Source organism: Schistocerca nitens, chromosome 3 (genome assembly GCF_023898315.1).
Source record: "Schistocerca nitens isolate TAMUIC-IGC-003100 chromosome 3, iqSchNite1.1, whole genome shotgun sequence".
Taxonomy (NCBI): domain Eukaryota; kingdom Metazoa; phylum Arthropoda; class Insecta; order Orthoptera; family Acrididae; genus Schistocerca; species Schistocerca nitens.
Window position 1 is genome coordinate 750,908,235 of NC_064616.1, and position 22,601 is coordinate 750,930,835.

Here is a 22,601-nt window from a genome sequence, read left to right on the forward strand (position 1 = left end):
AGTTCAAACAGTCCATGGTATATAGTGTATTTTCCATGAGCTGTTGGGCAGTAGTGTTTACAGAAATATGTGCTCTTCTTTCAAGCTGTTCCACATGTTGGTCACTGTACAGTCTTGTTGTGTCATCCAAAATAAAATGTTTTCTTCACTTCTTTTTCTGTTCATACTGATGTTCACATGATTAAACCAAACTTCAAAGTCCCCAGGAGGGTATATACTCATTTGTGTACTTTGTGAATGGTGAACACTGGACCTGAGCTAATGTGGTGATTTATACATCATATTCATTTTTTGTCTAATATGTAAGCTTTTCAAGTATTGTCTATTATCATATATTCCTTCAATATGTATTGGGAACACATATCTAAAACTTTTTAAGTGTTTTTACATAGCAGATTAATGAAATAGTTGTTTATTACATGTTCAAAAGTCTCATGGTTTTGAAACAAAGCCTGTGTTTGGTTGTAATCTGAGAATGTCTGTGACATGGTTACACTAAAAGTACTTTACACTGCTATGATGGAAAGACATATTTACATTGGTGCTTGTATAGTGAAGAAGTTGCTTCCATTTTAAGAAGGAATATTTCTGATTGTTTTTGAGGAGAAATATTTTGCATTTGATGACATTAGACATACTTTGATTTTCTATACTTTCTCTTTTTATGGAAACTGCATAAACACAAAATTTGAATCTATGTGGGGTACTAATGTGCTATATTTCAAACTGGAAGGATAGGAAGTCAGACTTGTTGGATCACTATTATCATTTTCAAGATCTATAGTAAGCATTTGAATAAAACTACTATAATGATAACATTGGTAGGGATTTTGTTATAAGAGGACACTAAGACAAAATTTCAAACTTCAACAACTTTTTGTGTTTTATCTAAAGTACATTTTACTGTGAAAGATGCTCAGACAGAGGAAAGAATTTTTCAGCCCACAAGTAATTGTTTGAAAACAGTACCAGGTGAGAACTACATCTTATACAAGTTACTTTATAAGTAAACTGGATTAATGTTTGGAGAAGAGTTTTTGTCATTGTTGAAACTATGGACATGCACTGGATGATTATGATTTGCAAACTGTGGTCAGAATATTTTGTAATGTGGGGACAGTAAGTTGAGCATTTGCACTGAGGTGACAAAAGTCATGAGACAGTGATATGCACATATACAAATGGCAGTAGTATTGTGTACACAAGGTATAAAAGGGCAGTGCATTGGTGGAGCTGTCATTTGTACTCAGGCGATTAATACAAAAAGGTTTGTCACATGATTATGGCCAAACAACGGGATCTGACAGACTTTGAATGCAGAATGCTAGTTAAAGCTAGAAACATGCAACATTCCATTTGGGGAATCATTAAGGAATTTGATATTCCAGGATCCACAGTGCCAAGAGTATGTCGACAACATGTTATCTCTCACCATGGGCAACACAGTGGCCAAAGGCCTTCACTTAACGACTGAGAGCAGTGGAGTTGTCAGTGTTAACAGACAAGCAAAACTGCATGAAATAACCACAGAAATCAATATGGGATGTATGACAATCCTAATCAATTGTAAAGTGTGGCAAAATGTGGAGTTAATGAGCTATGGCAGTAGACAACTGACACAAGTGTCTTTACTAACAGCACAACATCACCTGCAGCACCTCTCCTGGGCTCGTGACCATATCAGTTGGACTCTAGACAACTTGAAAACCATGACCTGGTCAAATAAGTCCAAATTTCAGTTGGTAAGAGCTTATGGTAGGTTTCAAGTGTGGCACAAAGACGATGAAACCATGGACTGAAGTTGTCAACAAGGCATTGGGCATGCTGGTGGCAGCTCCATAATGGTGTGGGCTATGTTTACATGGTATGGACTGTGTCCTCTGGTCCAAATGAAATGATCATTGACTGGAATGGTTGTTTGGCTACTTGGAGGCCATTTGCAGCCATTCATGGACTTCATGTGTCCCCCCCCCCCCCCCTGCCATTAAAAATGTCATGCCACTGGGCCACAAATGTTCAAATTTTGTTTGAAGAACATTCTGGACAATTTGAGTGAATGTTTTGAACCACCCAGATCACCCAATATGAATCCTATTGAAAATGTATAGGATATAATCAACAGGTCACTTTATGCACAACATCCTGCACTGGCAACACTTCAACAGTTATGGACAACTATAGATGCATCACAGCTCAGTATTTCAGCAGGGAACTGCAATAACTTGTTGAGTTCATACAATGTCAAGCTTGTCAAGCAACAGGAGGTCTGGTATGATATTAGGGGATACTCTTGTCACCTCAGTGAATGATGAAATGTGTGAGTTGACTGTGAGTATTACGATGTTATGTTAAGGTAAGTCTATATATACTGCGATGATGAAATGTAGGGATTTTCTTCCTGTTTTGATGAAATATTAATAAAGTATAGGTTGTACTATAGTACTTTGAGGATGATGATTATGGTGTGGTAGCAATACGTTTGGGAACTACTGTGTTGTGTATTGCTAAGCTGTGTTATGTGGTACATGTTTGTCTCTGGAAGTAAGACAAAGGTTTGTAAAAGTTCACTTTAAGGCTGATGGCAATATGAAGAAATAAACTGCCTACATTTGATAAGTTTTTAATAAATCATGTCCTGAGATAGCAAAAATAGTAAAACAGTTATTTCTGGAAAATGTTTGTAAGACATTGATGTTGCTGACTAACATTATATGCCATCTGAGTGTTTCTTGTAGCAAGTCTAGACCATTTAAAGAGAAAATACTCAAGAAGGAATGTGGGGGAGGGGGAGTGCTCAAACTGAAAAGAAACCAGGTAACTGTTTCTGATATAGAAAAAATGGGGGGTGGAGACTGTATTTTCTGATGCTATGCAAAAAGTTTTCCTATTACGAAATAATCTTCTGAAAATATAATGATTTCAATGAAACACTAGTGTGTAGAGGCACATTCTGTCATGGAAATTTGGAACTGGTGTGGGATAATACTAAGAATATTGTACTGTTAGCTGTAAATAATATAAATGAGTTATGAGGTTTTTTTTCCAAATTTTTTTAGGGAGGTATTCAGTAAAGAACAGAATTTTGTCACTTTTTCATGTTGATAAGTTACATTTTTCCATATATTACCAAACTTCAAATTTGTACATACTCTCAAGTCTAAAGCATAATGAAGTCCTAGAAGTTACGTCAAAGCTGGACTTGTAGTAGTTTTCATTCAACATAATATAGTTCATTATGAACAGTTTTACTTGGTTAAAACAACTTAAAACATCTGACTATTATTACATAGGAAACATGGTTTTTGAATAACTGCCTCTGTATGTAAAGTTTTACCATGTGTTTTGCATGCACGTAGTATCATATGCAAATGCTTGCTACATATTTGAAATAACATGTTCAGATGATTAATACTTCTGTGAATTCACTTTAATGCAACAAAGCATTGTAATTGGATGGAGACTATTTATAATATTTGTCCATTATTAGTATATGAGATGCTCAGTTATCCAGTTATTGCCATGATAAGCAGAATCTTGCCATTTCTTATGCAGGCATTATACTTGAATACTTATGTTACTGTGTTGACAAAAAGATGAAGATATGACTATGCTAGGTAGAAAAGCTGTAGGCTGAGACTGATTTACCATTGGAATATGTTCACCTAAGAAAGCTCTTATCAATCCTAAAATGAAATATCACAGTACAGAGTTATTTTAAGACTGTAAAGATTACCAAATGTCAATCAGCCAGCGTACATTATAAAATAACCAAATTCAAGTTGGGAAATGGTTAAGAAAACAATTCCTGTTCCATTTGAAAATCATACTATCACAATATGAATACTACTTTATTAATTGACAAAACAATCACAACCATTCCAATCAGCAATACATTTAATTAGCATTTTATCTTGTAATTTTGTCACCACATACACTACATGCATCCCAAATGATGGAATGAGGCATACCAAGGATAATAACCTGTACATATGAATAAGTTACACTATCTTAAATGTAACTGATTTAATCATATAGGTGTACTACTGAATAATATATGCAATACTGAATTAATTTTTCACTGAATTCATTTCATTATTTAATATTAGAAACTGCAAAACCTAACCGTGCATTTAGATAGTTTAGAAATGTTTATATTTTTCTGTAGTTGTGCTCTGATTGAACTGTTTGTAATGGAGACTATGTAATAGTTCAGAGAAAAGAAAAAACAGCTGACTAAAACTGAGGAGAAATGGGAAACTAGATGGTGATGATTCTCACATGTGCTTTGAATGTACCTGTGAATTCATGAAGTGAAAGGAGGACATTCACAAGGCATTTATAAAAGAAAAATATATATATATTAATAATCTGTGTAACAATGAAAGGAAATATAAATGTTAGAGAAATAATACGTTAGATAAATGTCTATGGAATCTGAATAAGAGATTAGAATTTATCACTAACTTTTTCACAAACATATACTTGTGGCGTCAATAGTTTTTATCGACCATGAAACTTAATATCTGTGAACTCTAAGTGCTCTGTTGAGCCTCCATCTTAACTTTACTTTAGTCAGTTCTTTGTTATACTTCATTCTGTACGGACGCAGCGTCAAGTGTAAATATATACGAGCTACGACATATATGGGAATTAAGTTTTCTATATCCTGATTACCAATCCCATTCCCATATACTGATATTACAATTAGTTTGTGTAAAGAAGTTCCTATCCCGGTACATGTATGCCATGACAATGTCTCACCCATAATTGTTATTTGTTGTTATGTGTGATACTTTTGGGGGTGGGGGTATGTAATGTGGCAGAATGGGACCGTATAAAATGCAGAGAATAATACTGTATATTTTGGAAATTATGATGCTATCACACAATCTGAAAAATGTCACACACATGTGGAAGTTTCAAATGTATCATTACTTGCTTACTGTATCGAAGAAAACTAACTGACTGATGATGACATTGAGTGCATAACTAATAGTTACAATAAATTCATGTAAGGACTGTACTACAAATGCAAGTTATGTTAAACCAAATGTAAACACACAATGAGGACATTCCTTTCAAGAATAATATGCAAAATAGCAGTAATGATTACAATAGAACTCCATATCAAGACACCAAATTCATCTCAGGACCGAAAATCATAGTGTAATTATGAAGTAATTAATAGAAGAAACCAGTGTGTCATTGTCAGTGTATGTTTCATGAAATTTTAGCATAAAAGATAAATTTTTTCAAGATGCTAATTATATCAGGCATGTTGTCATGATTTGTCAAGCTAAAATCTGTAACAAGTTTTATGAAAGGATACAAATTTCAGATGTAAATTTAATTTTGTTCACTTCTACCAATACATAGAATGAAATTTTAATTGTTACATGTTATATAAGGATCAGCGGTGGTAGCCACATTGAATTAGTTAGTATCAGACCAGTCTAGAATTAGTTTTGTTATGAGTAAATCCATGTCAGTTTTACCTGTTATAATCATATCTAAATGGCATTTCACAGCATTTCAGTTACGTTATTAGTTGTTGAACATGTTACAAAGTACCTGTCAATGCAAAATGGCTGAGCCCAAATGATATTTTAGGTGGAGGAACTATATTAAAACTGAGTTACACAACTCAAAAACTGTTCAACCATCACCAAGTTAGGTAACTGAAATGTAGCCAGAAAACCTGGTTACATTTAAGTTACTTTGTAAAACTACAGTGTAAACCTACTTTAAGACCCCGGGCTGATATTTTGCATGTACAGTATAAAGTTGCTTGACACGGCTCCCAAACTTAATGGTTATTATATACCAGCTTACACTTGCACTAGGAAGGGAGCATCTATATGTTTAAAAGCTGTGCTGTTACATATAGTATTATTTTTACTATCTTTGCAAAAGAAATTGGGTTAGCATCAGTAGATCTAACTTCTGGGTAAGAGAACTGTTCTGTGAACATCCTACTGCTAAATTAATATTGTTCAGGAATATAAATCTGGTTACCAAAGTTCTTCTGACTAGTATAACTTCTAACAGCTATGAGAAAATTGTATAGTAACCTTGCATTCTCTGTGTATTACATCAACAACATTTAACTTAAGATTACAGTTGCACAGAGGCTGAAAGTGATACAATCAACATGCGTCTGGTAAAATAATGAAAGTTTCATGAGTGAGTAACATACGACTGAATCAAGGGATTTATGGAGGCTAGTATCATTACTATGATGACTCATCATTACCAAGTTCATTAATGTATTACTTACATAAAAACCATTAACAATGTTCCATTGCAGCTCTGTATAATATTCTCAATATCATTAGTTTCTACTTACTATGAAAGCAGTTCATCTTTTTTCTTTCTTTAAAAAAAAAGGAAGTTTAATGACATTCCATGCTAGTTGAAGGGCAACTTAGTCGTTTAATAAGCCATGTTAACAACACTTCAAACTTTTATTTTTATTTTTCTAATTTTTCCTTTTATTTATTTATTTATTTATTTATTGTATTTTTTTTTTGCATGGAGACACCAACTGGTGTCTTTTGCAAACGTCATAGCATTTTTTTACAAGTTTAGTACAATATATACATATATATATATATATATATATATATATATATATATATATATATATATATATATATATACACAATAACTTATTTTAGTTTAATATTAATATTCACTTAAAGAGTATAAACATTTGTCAATCAAGAAATGTTTCAGTTTCACTTTGAATAAGTTCCCTTTGTGGCACCTTATAGAGCTCGGTAATCTGTTGTACCATATTTGACCACTAATGCATGGACTATGGTCTGTTGTTTTTAATTTTGTTCTTTGTCTGTAGTAGCAGTCTTTATTTCTTGTATTATAGGCATGCATATCAGAGCACTTTGTTTCTTTGTTTTGATGTGTCACAAAAAATATAATTAATTTGTAAAGATACAGTGAGTAGACTGTTAGGTATTTATGATGGACAAAGATTTCCCTGCATGAATCTCTATACCCTAATCCATGGATAATTCTGATTGCTCTTTTCTGTAGGGTTAATATTCTGTTCATATGTATGTCGGCAGCACAACCCCATATCTCTATCCCGTAATTAATCTGTGGAAAAATGGTTCCATAATAAATTGTTTTTAATGTCTGATGTGGAACTACCTTTGATAACTGGCTGATTAGATGTAATGAACTGCTGATTTTATTGCATAAAAATTTGATATGGTTTACCCATCTTAGATTTTCATCTAGGTGAATACCTAGAAATCTGCAGCCTTCTGTGTCCACTACTTCAATTCCACCTATGTTACTGATAGAGGTTTGGTGTGAGTTTGTAAGTTTAAATGGCAATAACTGAGATTTACTGATATTAACTTTCAAACCTTGATCTTGGAAATAAGTAGTTATTTGCTGTAGTCCCTCAGTGGCTACCAACGTTAACTCATCATTTTGTTTACCAAGAAATAACAGTGAGGTATCGTCTGCATAGGTTACCAATTGGGAGTTGAATGGTTGCTCTATATCATTTATGTACACTAGGAAAAGGAAAGGGCCCAAAATTGAGCCCTGGGGTACACCTTGTGTGACTGTCTCATATTTGGACTGAAAATTAATGATCTGATTATTGATTTTGTAAGTCAGCATTGTACACTGCATGCGGTTAAATAAATATGTAGCCAGCAATTGCATGGATGCGGCATTTACATTGTATGACTCAAGTTTACTTAAAAGTAACTCATGGTTTACCGAGTCAAAGGCTTTAGTAAGGTCTAGAAATATGCCAGCTGTTTGCATTCCTTGATCAAGGGCACCATACGTTTTGTGAAGAAATTCCGTAATTGCTGTCATAGTACTATGATCTTTTCGGAATCCGTGTTGTGTCTCTGTTAGGAACTTATTTTTCAAGAAATAGTCACTAAGTTGTGTCAGCAGCACAACTTCAAATACTTTGCTGAAGACAGGTATTAATGATATGGGCCTGAAATTTGAAACCTCTTCCTTGGATCCTTTTTTATGCACTGGTTTAACTCTGCTCCATTTCAATACATTTGGAAATGTATGTTCTCTGATACTGCAGTTTACCAGGTGGGTGATTATTTTAACTAATTCCTTATTACACTTTTTTATCACGATACTACTCAAACCATCCCATCCAGTTGAGAACTTATTCTTTAGGTTATTTATTATCCTGCCTATTTCTTTTTCACTTACTTGTTTGAATTCAAAAGGCGGCTCTTCAAATGGGCAGAGCTTTACCTCACTACTCACAACTGTGTTATTAATTGGACTAACAGCTGCAGATATAAAGTATTTATTGAAAACATTGCAGACTTTATTAGGATCTTTAATTGTGTTTCCTTCATGTCTTATAATTAAAAATTCAGTTTCTGGCTTCGGTGTGGCTTTGCGTAATTGATTTACAATTCTCCATGAGGTCTTGGCTATATTGTCTGATTGAGCTATTTCACTGCTGTATATCTGTTTTCTTAGATTTGAAAGCTCTTTCTTAAAGATTTTCTTGGCTTCGTTGTACTTGGCCTTAAAAACCTGCAGGTTTGTTGACTTGTGTAACACATCCAAGTCCTGGATGTTTTGCCTGAGTTTTATCATATTTGCTGGAAGTATCAGTCTGTTGGTTTTTGCACTTTGGTTATGGGTGAACACTCTTTGTATTTTCTTAACAGGGCAGCATCTGTCAAAGTGTCTTAGCATAGTATCATAGAATTTGGCCCATTTGTTTTCAGATCCTTCAGTCTGGTAAACCAGATCCCAGTCCTCTATAGCTAATTTATTTCTTAAGGCAAGGATGTTACCCTCTTTTAGGATTCTTTTATTTTCGATAACTTTTGTCATTTTTGGGATGCTTGAGTTTACATACTCTACAAGCTGGCATTTGTGGTCAGAGTAGTGAAAATCCATATTCCAGCACCTAACACTGTCTTTAATATGTTTACATAGTATAACATAATCAATTCTGCTAGATGTGGACTTTGTTACCCTGGTATCACTGTTTACTACATTTACGAGATTATATGAGTTAAGAGTATCTATTAACCTCATATTACACAAACTGGAAGATTTTGCCTCAATATTCAGATCACCAAGTATAGTTAGGTCCCTGGGACCACAACGTCCCACTACTCTACTAAATATGTCTATGAAGCTAACTACATCAGCCTTTGGTGGATGGTAAATCCCAATAACTTTATGTTTTCTCATAACCTCTCTACACTCTTTGGTGTGGACTTCAATGCCTGTCACTTCAATCAAGCCTTCTTTGTTATACTGGTCTAGATAGTTTATTTTCTTGTACTCGAGATTCTCACTAATGTAAACTGCCACACCACCACCCTTATGTTGCTGTCTACAATAACTATTTGCTAGGGAGTAGCCCTCTAGTTTACAGTAAATAATTTCATCAGATTTTAATCCATGCTCAGTTAACACTACTATATGAGGTGACTGTTCACTTACAAAAACCTGTAATATATTAAGCTTATTTCTAAGGTACTGTATGTTTAGGTGCATGAGCCTTAGTGGTATTTTTAACTGGTCACTCTGATTATCTTCCTTTAAAATGCACTGAGTTGGTTCACTTACATAAGTTCTGGATCCAGGCACTAAAAGTGTTCCTGTTCTTTGGCGATCTTGCGTTTCTTGATCTACTACCCAACCTGGCTTCTGTCTGTCTAGTTGTCAAGGTAGCTGCTGAGGTGCCTTCTTGCTCCGTACTGTCCGAGGAGGTGCCGAGCTGCCTGGTGTTGCAGTAACTGGAGTTGTATACTCCACCACATTTGATTGAGTACGTGATGCTGAAGAGTCTGCAGTTGATGCAACAGCTTCTGTTGTTTTAACTAGCTGGCTTGGCCAGTTGTTTTTACCCAGTCCTGGGAATATGTTAGTTGCTTTACTTTCCCACAAAAACATGTCACTTTGAACTCTGGGTTTTATTGGTCTTGAGGATCTTCTAGGAGCACAATGTGTTTCTGGACTTTTGAATATCCTGTTCCTGCAAACTGATCTTCCTACTCCATTGTTCGTTACTGTCCTCTTGACAACATTGTGGTTGATTTCTGGTACTGTAATTTTTTCTTGCTGTGGTATTATTTGCTCAGTTCCACTTGGATCCTTCCACTCAAGTGATATTGCAGGCTTTAGTTGATTTTTTGGAGAGATGGCTGCAAGTAGAGTTCTGGCCATTTCTTCCTTGCCCTTAGCGTTTAGGTGTAGTCCGTGAGAAGTGTACCATTCTCTGTTCTCAGGAACTGTTACAAACTGAGTGTTTTGGAAAGATTTCACTATTTTGGCTATTTTCCTATTTGTTCGCCTGGTTTCATCGTTCACACAAGACCAGCTTTCAAGATCATATCTATGGGGTATCCCTACTATGATTACATTTGTGTGCTGAAGCTTAATTAATGCTGATGTTATAGCATTTAATGCCTTGTCTGCTTCGTTTTTGGCTACATCATTTGTGCCACCCCAGATTATAACTGTGTCATTCATTGTGTGATCTTGTAAGTTGTTACAGCTTTCAAGTATTGAAGTTAATGGTCCACCTGGTATAACATTTCCTTGGATTACGAAATTATTATGACTTTGATGCATTAAGTTAGCTGCAACTGATCGGCCATGGCTGTCTGCAAACACTGTTATTCTTTTTTTGTGTTTAGGTGAACTTTTTGTGTTAGTGCTGTGTCTGTTGTACGAATGTTTCTTGCTACTTATGCTGTTTTCTTGAACTTTTTGAACTGCGTTCTGTGTTGTGGTATGCACACTGTGTTGTGAATCGTGATTTGTGTTGGGTGCATCAAATCTGTAGTTTTTGCACATTTCTATCTTGCCTGATTCTCGCTTCTGTAGTTCGTTTGTTAGCAAACATATAATTGTTTTCGAATACTTAAGTTCCTTTCTTACTATTCTGAGTTCATTCTGTAACTTTTCGCACACACACGTTTTTAACGGGTCTGTTTTGCTTTCGTCCATATCGTCACCGTCAGTACGAAAACAATCACTGCATTTCCAGCTTTTCACTCTATTCGTTGAATTTACACACGAGTAATGGAATTTCCTGTTGCACTTTACACAACACACGCCTTTTCTTGCTGTTTTGTTACAGGAACATGGTTTATTCCACGCTTCCTCACTTATTTCGTAAATAGAATTCAAATTTTCCGAACTGGTCGCGGCCATTGTCCACTAGTTAGTTTCAAAGTACAATATGTCCCTGTTCTTTCAACAGATCGCCGTATTTTTAGTTACTCACCGAGAACCATTACTAATCCGCATATACACACCATAAAATGTTTAACTTAAGCTCGTTAAACGATCAAAGTAACTTATTTTGTTCACACATTTATCAGTACACACTATACAGCCATTCCAAAGCACATGCAATGAGTACTACACACAGCTCAACTCAGTAATCTATATACGTCCCATAGTTCTGAGAGCCATTTACTAATCTATAATTAATTTCTGAACAGTGGCAACAGAAACTACACTCATTTCTGCACCCATCCACACCAAGAGTAAGCTAATTAGCACATGAATGCCATTCTTCTGCTATTACAATCTATAACACCACTTCATATAACCACACACTAGCATAAATTTTAAGTTGTTTGATTTTGCATTGGTAATTTCTTTACATACAGTTTTTTTTTTAATTAAAATTGTTTGTTTGCATACAGTTCGCATACATTAAAAGTTACATACTGTTGTGAAAAAGTTAATTAACAGAAACTGCAGTTATGTTAGTGGTGAGCTATTGGTGTAAGTGAAAATAATGAACTTCTTACATTACATGATACACCTGAAGTGCAGACTTGTAAGACTATTTTTTTTTTTGAGGCACGTAATGTGTTTTGCAATGCATGGTAAATGTGAATGTTGCTGGTTGCTGTAGAATAGCCAAAGAGGTAGTGGTATATGTAGACTGTGGGTTGGAATTTCACTTGGGTGACTATTGTGGGGAATTGAATGGGGAACTCAGCAACGTTGTCACATGGAACTGTAGGCCATGCAAATAAGACAAGACTATCACTAAACAGTAGCCAAAGATTTGTGCACTTCAGGCTGAATTAGAACATGCAAAATTTGAACTACACTCCTGGAAATTGAAATAAGAACACCGTGAATTCATTGTCCCAGGAAGGGGAAACTTTATTGACACATTCCTGGGGTCAGATACATCACATGATCACACTGACAGAACCACAGGCACATAGACACAGGCAACAGAGCATGCACAATGTTGGCACTAGTACAGTGTATATCCACCTTTCGCAGCAATGCAGGCTGCTATTCTCCCATGGAGGCGATCGTAGAGATGCTGGATGTAGTCCTGTGGAACGGCTTGCCATGCCATTTCCACCTGGCGCCTCAGTTGGACCAGCGTTCGTGCTGGACGTGCAGACCGCGTGAGATGACGCTTCATCCAGTCCCAAACATGCTCAATGGGGGACAGATCCGGAGATCTTGCTGGCCAGGGTAGTTGACTTACACCTTCTACAGCACGTTGGGTGGCACGGGATACATGCGGACGTGCATTGTCCTGTTGGAACAGCAAGTTCCCTTGCCGGTCTAGGAATGGTAGAACGATGGGTTCGATGACGGTTTGGATGTACCGTGCACTATTCAGTGTCCCCTCGACGATCACCAGTGGTGTACAGCCAGTGTAGGAGATCGCTCCCCACACCATGATGCCGGGTGTTGGCCCTGTGTGCCTCGGTCCTATGCAGTCCTGATTGTGGCGCTCACCTGCACGGCGCCAAACACGCATACGACCATCATTGGCACCAAGGCAGAAGCGACTCTCATCGCTGAAGACGACACGTCTCCATTCGTCCCTCCATTCACGCCTGTCGCGACACCACTGGAGGCGGGCTGCACGATGTTGGGGCGTGAGCGGAAGACGGCCTAACGGTGTGCGGGACCGTAGCCCAGCTTCATGGAGACGGTTGCGAATGGTCCTCGCCGATACCCCAGGAGCAACAGTGTCCCTAATTTGCTGGGAAGTGGCGGTGCGGTCCCCTACGGCACTGCGTAGGATCCTATGGTCTTGGCGTGCATCCGTGCGTCGCTGCAGTCCAGTCCCAGGTCGACGGGCATGTGCACCTTCCGCCGACCACTGGCGACAACATCGATGTACTGTGGAGACCTCACGCCCCACGTGTTGAGCAATTCGGCGGTACGTCCACCCGGCCTCCCGCATGCCCACTATACACCCTCGCTCAAAGTCCGTCAACTGCACATACGGTTCACGTCCACGCTGTCGCGGCATGCTACCAGTGTTAAAGACTGCGATGGAGCTCCGTATGCCACGGCAAACTGGCTGACACTGACGGCGGCGGTGCACAAATGCTGCGCAGCTAGCGCCATTCGACGGCCAACACCGCGGTTCCTGGTGTGTCCGCTGTGCCGTGCGTGTGATCATTGCTTGTACAGCCCTCTCGCAGTGTCCGGAGCAAGTATGGTGGGTCTGACACACCGGTGTCAATGTGTTCTTTTTTCCATTTCCAGGAGTGTAGATAGGCTGAAGGGAGAAAAAGATCATGGGAACTGGGTAAAGGTAACGAGGAATGGGCAAAAATGGGAACAGCTCTTCAACTTCTTCATCAATATTTGACCTTATGGTATTGAATAAATTTGACTTGTTACCTGAAGTAGGTCCAATGGCCTTGCCACAGTGGTAACACCGGTTCCCCTCAGATCACCGAAGATAAGCGCTGTCGGGCTGGGCTAGCACTTGGACTTCTAGCAAACAAACTAAGTGTAGGTCAGTACCAAAAGACAGTAGGAAGAAAAGAGCCTTACTGCTAGGCAGTAGCCATTGGAGGGGTGTAGACCAGAAAGTACAGGACAAATTAGGAATAATATATTGGGTCACAAGTATTATGAAGCCAAGCACTAGACTCAGTCAGGTAACAGAGGACATAGGGAATTTGTACAAAGATTTTGGCGAGGAGGATCAGTTTAGTGTAGTAGGTGGAGTTGGGAACAGCCTGGCTAAGAAAGAAATTGCTGCATTAGGGGTGACCTGGAAGAAATATGAGTAGCAACTACAGACACAAACGTGGATTTTGTGGGTGCTACAGCAACATGATAAGCTGTGGTTTCTCACTGCTGTGAGCTGTGTGAATGCTGTGTTGAGTAGGCTGCAGCTGACTGAAATGAAATGAGTGCAGAGCCTGTATCTAGAATTGAGGGATTGGGATATGCTAGACATGGCCCACAACCAAATAGGAAAAGGAAAGCTAGTTTGACTGACCTTCTTGCAGGAAATCTATGGGAGGCTACTACCACATAAGCAAATCCCTGTGGTTACTGGTGCCAAGGAGGTATCTTTTGTAGGTTAGAGTCAGAATTCAGATAACCCAATTTGAAAGAAGTTAAAAATAACAGACGAGCCTCGCAAAATGCTTAAGAATGTATAAAAAAGTAAGGTTGCCTTATTTTGTCAGAATATTAGAGGACTGAGTAATAAGGTAGAAGAGCTTCTTGTCTATTTGAAAAATTTAGAGAGCTCTGAAAAGACAGACATTCTGTGTCTATCTGAGCACCACAAAACCACAGGGTTAGAGAAGTTAAATACAGGGTGGTCCATTGATCGTGACCGGGCCAAATATCTCACGAAATAAGCGTCAAACAAAAAAACTACAAAGAACAAAACTTGTCTAGCTTGAAGGGGGAAACCAGATGGCACTATGGTTAGCCCGATAGATGGCACTGCTATAGATCAAACGGATTTCAACTGCATTTTTTTAAATAGGAAACCCCACTTTTTATTACATATTCATGTAGTACGTAAAGAAATATGAATGTTTTAGTTGGGCCAATTTTTTCGCTTTGTGATAGATGGCGCTGTAATAGTCACAAACATATGGTTCGCAATTTTAGACAAACAGTTGGTAACAGGTAGGTTTTTTAAATTAAAATACAGAACATATGTACGTTTGAACATTTTATTACGGTTGTTCCAATGTGATACACGTACCTTTGTGAACTTATCACTTCTGAGAACGCATGCTGTTACATCGTAATTACCTGTAAATACCACATTAATGCAATAAATGCTCAAAGAGATGTCCGTCAACCTTAATACATTTGGCAATACGTGTTATAACATTCCTCTCAAAAGTTAGTAGTTCGCCTTCCGTAATATTCGTATATGCATTGACAATGCGCTGACACGTGTTGTCAGGCATTGTCAGTGGATCACAATTGCAAATATCCTTCACTTTCCCCATAGAAAGAAATCCAGGGACGTCAGATCTGGTGAACGTGCGGGCCATGGTATGGTGCTTCGACGACCAATCCATCTGTCATGAAATATGCTATTCAATACCGCTTCAACTGCACATGAGCTATGTGCTGGACATCCGTCATGTTGGAAGTACATCAAAATTCTGTCATGCAGTGAAACATCTTGTAGTAACATCAGTAGAACATTACGTAGGAAATCAACATACATTGCACCATTTAGATTGCCATCCATAAAATGGGGGCCAATTACCCTTCCTCCCATAATGCTGCACCATACATTAATCCACTAAGGTCACTGATGTTCCACTTGTTGCAGCCATCATGGATTTTCCATTGCCCAATAGTGCATAATATGCTGGTTTACTTTACTGCTGTTGTTGAATGACGCTTCGTCGCTAAATAGAATGCGTGCAAAAAATCTGTCAACGTCCATTAATTTCTCTTGTGCCCAGTGGCAGAACTATACATGATGTTCAAAGTTGTTGTCATGCAATTCCTGGTGCATATAAATATGGTACGGGTGCAATTGATGTTAATGTAGCATTCTCAACACCGATGTTTTTGAGAGACCCGATTCTTGCGCAGTTTGTCTGCTACTGGGCATCATAATTTGTTGCCGGTTGTGGTTGACATTTCACATGTGACTGAACACTTCCTGTTTCCTTAAATAATGTAACTATCTGGTGAACAGCCCGGACACTTGGATGATGTCATCCAGGATACCGAGCAGCATGCATAGCACACGCCCGCTGGGCATTTTGATCACAATAGCCATACATCAACACAATATCGACCTTTTCCACAGTTTGTAAACGGTCCATTTTAACACAGGTAATGTATCACAAAACAAATACCATCCACACTGGTGGAATGTTATGTGATACCACGTACTTATACGTTTGTGACTATTACAGCGCCATCTATCACAAAGCGAAAAAAGTGGTCCAACTGAAACATTCATATTTCTTTACATAATACACGAATATGTAATAAGAAAAATGGGGGTTCCTATTTTTAAAAATGCAGTTGATACCTGTTTGACCAATGGCAGCGCCATCTAGCGGGCCAACCATTTTTCCCCCTTCAAACTAGACGAGTTTCGTTCTTTGTAGTTTTTTCGTTTGATGCTTATTTCGTGAGATATTTGGACCAGTCACTGTCAATGAACCACCCTGTAGAAAAGGCTACACTCCAGCTTGTTACTCATGTAGAAATAATTTGGGAAAAGGAAGAGTTGTTATATGTAATAACACAGAACACAAGTTCAAAAACATTGAGAGAAATATATTTTGTTGCGATCCGCACATAGAAGTGTGTGCTTGTGAATTAATACTGAAAAATAGTTCACCTTTAATTGTAATTGTATACAGATCCCCACTGGGGGATTTTTAACTGTTTATCAGGAATCTGGATTCCTTGCTGCACTATCTGTCAGACTGCACCAAGCAGTTAGTATGTGGTGACTTCAATGTAGCCTTTTTAAAGGAGTCTGATAGGAAAGAATGTTGTAGAAGCCTTATTTGGTTTCCCCAATTTTATCTCAGTAATTAACTTTCCACCACGGTTGGAGATAGCCATTGGGACCCTAATTAACAATGTTTCTTTGGTAAAAATGGAAATGGGTGACGAAGGCCACCCGTCGGGTAGACCGTTCGCCTGGTGCAAGTCTTTCGATTTGTCGCCACTTCGGCGACATGCACGTCGATGGGGATGAAATGATGATGATTAGGACAACACAACACCCAGTCCCTGAGCGGAGAAAATCTCCGACCCAGCCAGGAATCGAACCCGGGCCCTTTGGATTGACAGTCTGTCGCGCTGACCACTCAGCTACCGGGGGCGGACGTTTTCTTTGGTGAAGATCAAAGCAAGAAAATAACAGTCTCAGGTAGCACCTGAAGAAGGCAACAAGTTACGCGGCTGAAATATTGTGCCAGAGTGACACAAACATCCGGCAGTAGACCCGATTATTCCACATGTCAAGATCTCGCCGGGAAAGCCTAAAGAGTTACATAAGAAAATAACTGTTTGTCCAGTATCAAATGCTCTCTCTGACCTTAGGGTACATTGAGTTAGGATAGATAAGATAGTGCCTTACAGTATGAAAACTCCTCAGCAGAAATCAGTTAGAACAATTAATGACTCTGGTACAAATGTTTTTAAGAACAGTTTACAAGAGATGACCTGGAATCAAATTTGTAATGAATTTAATGGTAACATGAAATTTCTTCTATTCTATGATAAATCCATATCACTATTTGAAAATAGCTTTCCACAAAAACTAATCAGAAAAGGCATTAAACAGCCATGGCTCCCTAGTGAGATTAAAGTATTTTGTGAAAGGAAAACAAAATGTGTATGTTGACAAGAACAAGTAAATATCCTGCAGTAGTTGCACCCCTACAAAAATTACTCAAAATTATTAAGAAAAGTTACTAAAAAATTGAGGAACATGCACATAATGCCAGAAATCAGTAATTCCAAGAACACCCTTAAGGACACAGGGGAGATAATTCCTATAGAGCTCAGTGGACTCACTAAACTGATGGTTGCAGTGAGTGGAAATTAATGATTTGCAGATGTCAAAAGCTACATAGAGTGATTCTGTACCTAAGCAAATATAAGGAATAAAAAGTAAAGAGTTCACAAGTATGCTTTGCATGGAAGTGTTTCATGTAAGTGTGCATCACACTACTAAAGGTGAGGTATCGGGTATAAGGCATGATGGCAACACGACAGGGTCTCATGGTCAAGGTGTGCACACCATTCACACACATGATCATGATGATCATGATGCAGGAGGCAACAAAAAAAATTTCGGGCATGTACATGCTAGTCTACAGCAAACAGGCAACATGTGGCACACTATCCATTAGGATACAAATGTTACTAAGAATTCCATGATGCAGAAGTAACCAGTCACACCCATGAAACTTACAGGGACAGCATAAATACATCAATTTCAAACTGGTCCATAAGGACGAAAAATTTAATGCTTTGCCACTAGCACTCAGCAAGATTTTCAGAAACCAGCAGTCATTGTTTAGCTAAAGTGTGCACTACAGACTCACTACCATCATCTTCTCTGCACCCGTGCATGTCTAGAATGCTGTTACTGCACCTTGTAGCAAGTTGCTTCTTCAAGTTCACACAGTAGAATTGACACTCACTGTAAAACACTATTTTGCTCAGGTGAACATGTCAGTTGATCAGCATTGGTGTGGGAAGTGCCAGTCAATGAGCTCTATATGTCACATGCTTTTCTCCAGAACACCCCAGAGCTACAGGAGGGCAGTGTGTGATGGAGAGAGATTCTACAACTTACATCTGCTTCGCTGGTGGCCTATACACATGTCATCTGCTCTTGTCGTCTGCTGAAGCAGACAAGTGGCAGGTGCACATGTGCTGTATTTTTGTAGTGCATCACCACACAGTTCCCCCCTGCAAGAAGGAGATGGTGGGAGGTGGGCACTGGTAATAGTGGTGGTGACAGCAGTGCTGGTTGCACCCCCTGTGCCAGGCAGTGGCATGGTACTGGGAGAGGGGGCAGGCAGCAGCGAAGGCAGAGACAGTGATGACATGTGACGTGGTCCCCCATGGCAGGCTGCAGTGTGACATCAGTGGGGCTGGCATATGTTGCAGTGGCAGACATGGTGACAGTGTGATGGCAAGCATGGTATTGTCCCATGGTAAGCCTGGCTCTTGTGTGTCCTGACATGCACCATTGGCTGGGGTGGGGGCAGAGCTGCACCCCTCGGTTTGCTGGTGCAATGGGGCATGGTGTGCCATGGGGGCAGGGTTTTGCAAGATAAGTGGTTGTGTGCTGGTGTGTGGGCAGGTGACACATGATTGATGGTGCCCAGTGCACCCTGCATGGGCAGTATACTATGTGCCGTCTCTTGTTGGTGCTGTGGGCATCAGCTGCAGCTGCCCCATGCTTGCAGTCCAGGTCACACATCACTGCCTGGGCACATCCCGTGCTGTTCCACTGGTCAATAGTCCCTCGGTGTCAGGGGTGCAGCATTTTCTTCTTATGACCAGGGTGTGGCAGCCAGGGAAAGATCCAGTGGCTGACGTCATCAGCAACTCTGTCAGGTTGGTTGGTGGCATGAGCAGCTAGGCAACCTTCACCCAAGTGACCCACAGGCCATGACTTGTATCGGCAGTGTTGGTTAAGGCACCATCATCATAGCTTGGTGCCATGTCACTCTTGAAGGTCAGTGATGCACATAGGCTTTGGAGGTCGAGCATGTGTACCTGCTTCAGCAATCATGTGAGACTACAATGAGGCCTTGGTGTCACAGGGAGAATGTCTACATGCCTCACAAGAGGATGAGGTGTGAGGAGTACTGTGGGTCAAGCAATGGTTGGCAGACATCCACATGGAGCATCATATACATGCATACGTTGAGATCTCAGTGCACGATGTGTTAGTGTTCGACATGCCACCTGGAATGCACTAGGTACAGGCATGCTATTGAGTCATGGAACTGCTGCATGAAGGCTGAGATGCAGGTCATGGCCGGTAGGGGGTGTGGCTCAGTGAGGTCACCTGAGAGGGCGAGCAGCTGTCTGTACACAAACTTGGCACTGGATGTGCCGAAATCAACTTTGTGGGTAACCTGTAAACCTAATATAATTAGAGACAGAGCAGCAGACCAAGTTGCAAAGTGGTATGTGAGGACAGCTTTTAGGGTGCTGAGAGAGTCTCAAGTAAACAGGATGTGAACTGCCGCATGTTGTTGATTATGATATGGTGCAGGCACCCAAAATGTGAGACCTAAGTATCTATAGAGGCTTTTGCCACTGTGTCTGTGTTACGTCAGGCAGAGATGCTGCTTCAGGTCACTGGGTGAAGCTATCAGTGATATTAAGGAGATACTGGTGGCCATTGGATGATGGCCTACATGATGGTGAGCCTATGATATCAATATGTATGTGGAAGAAATGATGGTTCACCAGGGGAAAAGAGGTGATGGGGTAATGCACATAACTGCATACTTTAGAACATTGACACAGCACAAAGGTGCAGGCCCAGTTGGTGCAGTAGCACTGGATATTAGGCCAAATGAAATGCTCCTGAACAAGTGTGGCAGATGCACAGTCACCAGGATGGTCCAGGCTGTGCAAGATCTTGAAGAAGTACAGGGGAAGGTAGGGGCAGATGTGCTCTAAGGAGGCATGCAAGTGATCGGTACTGTCATGGACATCACACAAAATAGCTTCATGGATACCTGGCAACACTAACGGTTGCAGGTCGAGATCCATATTTATGTCATCTTGCATCTGTAGGAGCTAGAGGTTGTCAACCTGGACTGCAGCAAGGATCTTATAGTTGAGGGGAATGCTAACTGCAGTTAAGATAATCAGTGACTATGTTTTCTATTCTGGCTCTTACCAAAGGTCACTGGTGAACTGTCCACTATACACCTGCTGTCAGAACTGGTGGGTTGATCTCTGAGTGCCCTATTTGTGACAGAAATGCATTGTCAAGGGGAGGTGGTCTGTAAAAAGTACAAAATGGAACCCCTCCACCAAGGGGCATAAATACCTAACCCCTCATATGATCATGAAAATCTCCTCAGGATCACCAGTTTGGGAAATGCATTCCTCACTTACCTTGCACACATAAGCTGCCTATGGTGCACTAGTATGTGCAGGTGTTAGTGGGATAAAAGTGAAGAGCACATGGAAAGTACTTTTTTGATTTTTCTGTCCTTTTATTGGAACAGAACACAATTACATAAAAATTAACATGAGAACATCAACACAATAAAACTGTATAGCAATAAAAGTAGACACAGGAGAAATAATTCCTGTAGGGCATGATAGCCTTACTGAGTAGAAGGTTGTAGTGAGATGAAAGTAACAAATTGTAAATGTCAAAAATTATATACAATGAAATGCAAGGAATAAAAAGTAAAGGGTTAACAAGTATTCTTTGTATGGAACTGTTTAATCTAAGTGTGCATCTTATCTCTAAAGGTCAGAAGCTGTGATAAGCCATGATGGCAACACTGTAGGGTCTCATATTTCAGTGTACATGCTGTTCATACACATATGGTCATGCCGACAATACAAGAGGCAACAAAAAAAATTGCAAGCAAACACATGGTAGTCCACAGCAATTAGGTGACATTTGGCATACTATCGGCTAGAATGCAATTGTTACTAAGAATTCCATGATGCCGAAGTAGTATACTGATCCCATGAAACTGCCAAGGCCAGCATGAATACATCAATATCAAATTGGTCCATATGAACAAAAAATTTAATGATCTGCCACTAGCACTCAGTAAGGTTTGCAGATGCCACCAATCGCTGTTCAGCTGAAGCATCATCTTTTCTCCATCTGTACATGTCCCGAATACTGCTACTGCACCTCACAGTTCACGAAGCACAGTCAACACTCACTATAAAACACTATATTGCTCAGGAGACCATGTCAGTTGTTCGGCATTGGTGCAGGAAGTGCCAGTCAGGTAGCTGTTTCTGTCACATGATTCTCTCTGGAAAAACCCCAGAGCTGCAGCAAGGCAGTGCATGGTGGTGAGAGATTCCACTACTTAGGCCCGCTTTATTCATGGTTGATCCATGTGTCATCTGATGTTGTCATCCGCTGTTGTCATCTGTTGAAGCAGACAGGTGGTAGGCCCAAATGTGCTGCAGTGTATTGCCAAAAGGCCATATGAGATGCCATGAAATGAGAGAAAGGCAAACTGCCACAGGACAGGGTAACAACACTATTGAATTAAATGGAAGGACTATTAACAATGAGTCATAGGAAGTAAATATGCACACATCAAAAAAGTTTTGCATCACACCAGTTCCCAGAACTCCTAAAGACAGACGTTGACTGTGGATATTGTATCACAGACACAGTCCCTTTGACTGTTCAGAGATGCCACTAAACCCACCCAAACATGTAAACAACCATGAATGAGCAGCACCTATTAGAAGGAGGAGGTCTGACAGCCGATCAGTTCCAGTCATTCTACCAGGAAGGAGGTACACGGCTCCTGTTGCCTGTAGTTCAACCATGCCTAGATAGTCAATACCATGGTTCAATCATGTCTGCATTGTGCCAGGAAGGGCTCTCGATGAGGGAAGTGTCCAGATGTCTCGGAGTGAGCTGAAGCAATGTTGTTCGTACATGGAGGCGATACAAAGAGACAGGAACTGTCAATAACATGCCTCACTGAGGCTGCCCATGGGCTACTACTGCAGTGGATGACTGCTACCTATGGATTATGGCTTGGAGGAACCCTGACAGCAATGCCACCATGTTGAATAAAGCTTTTTGTGCAGCCACAGGATGTCATGTC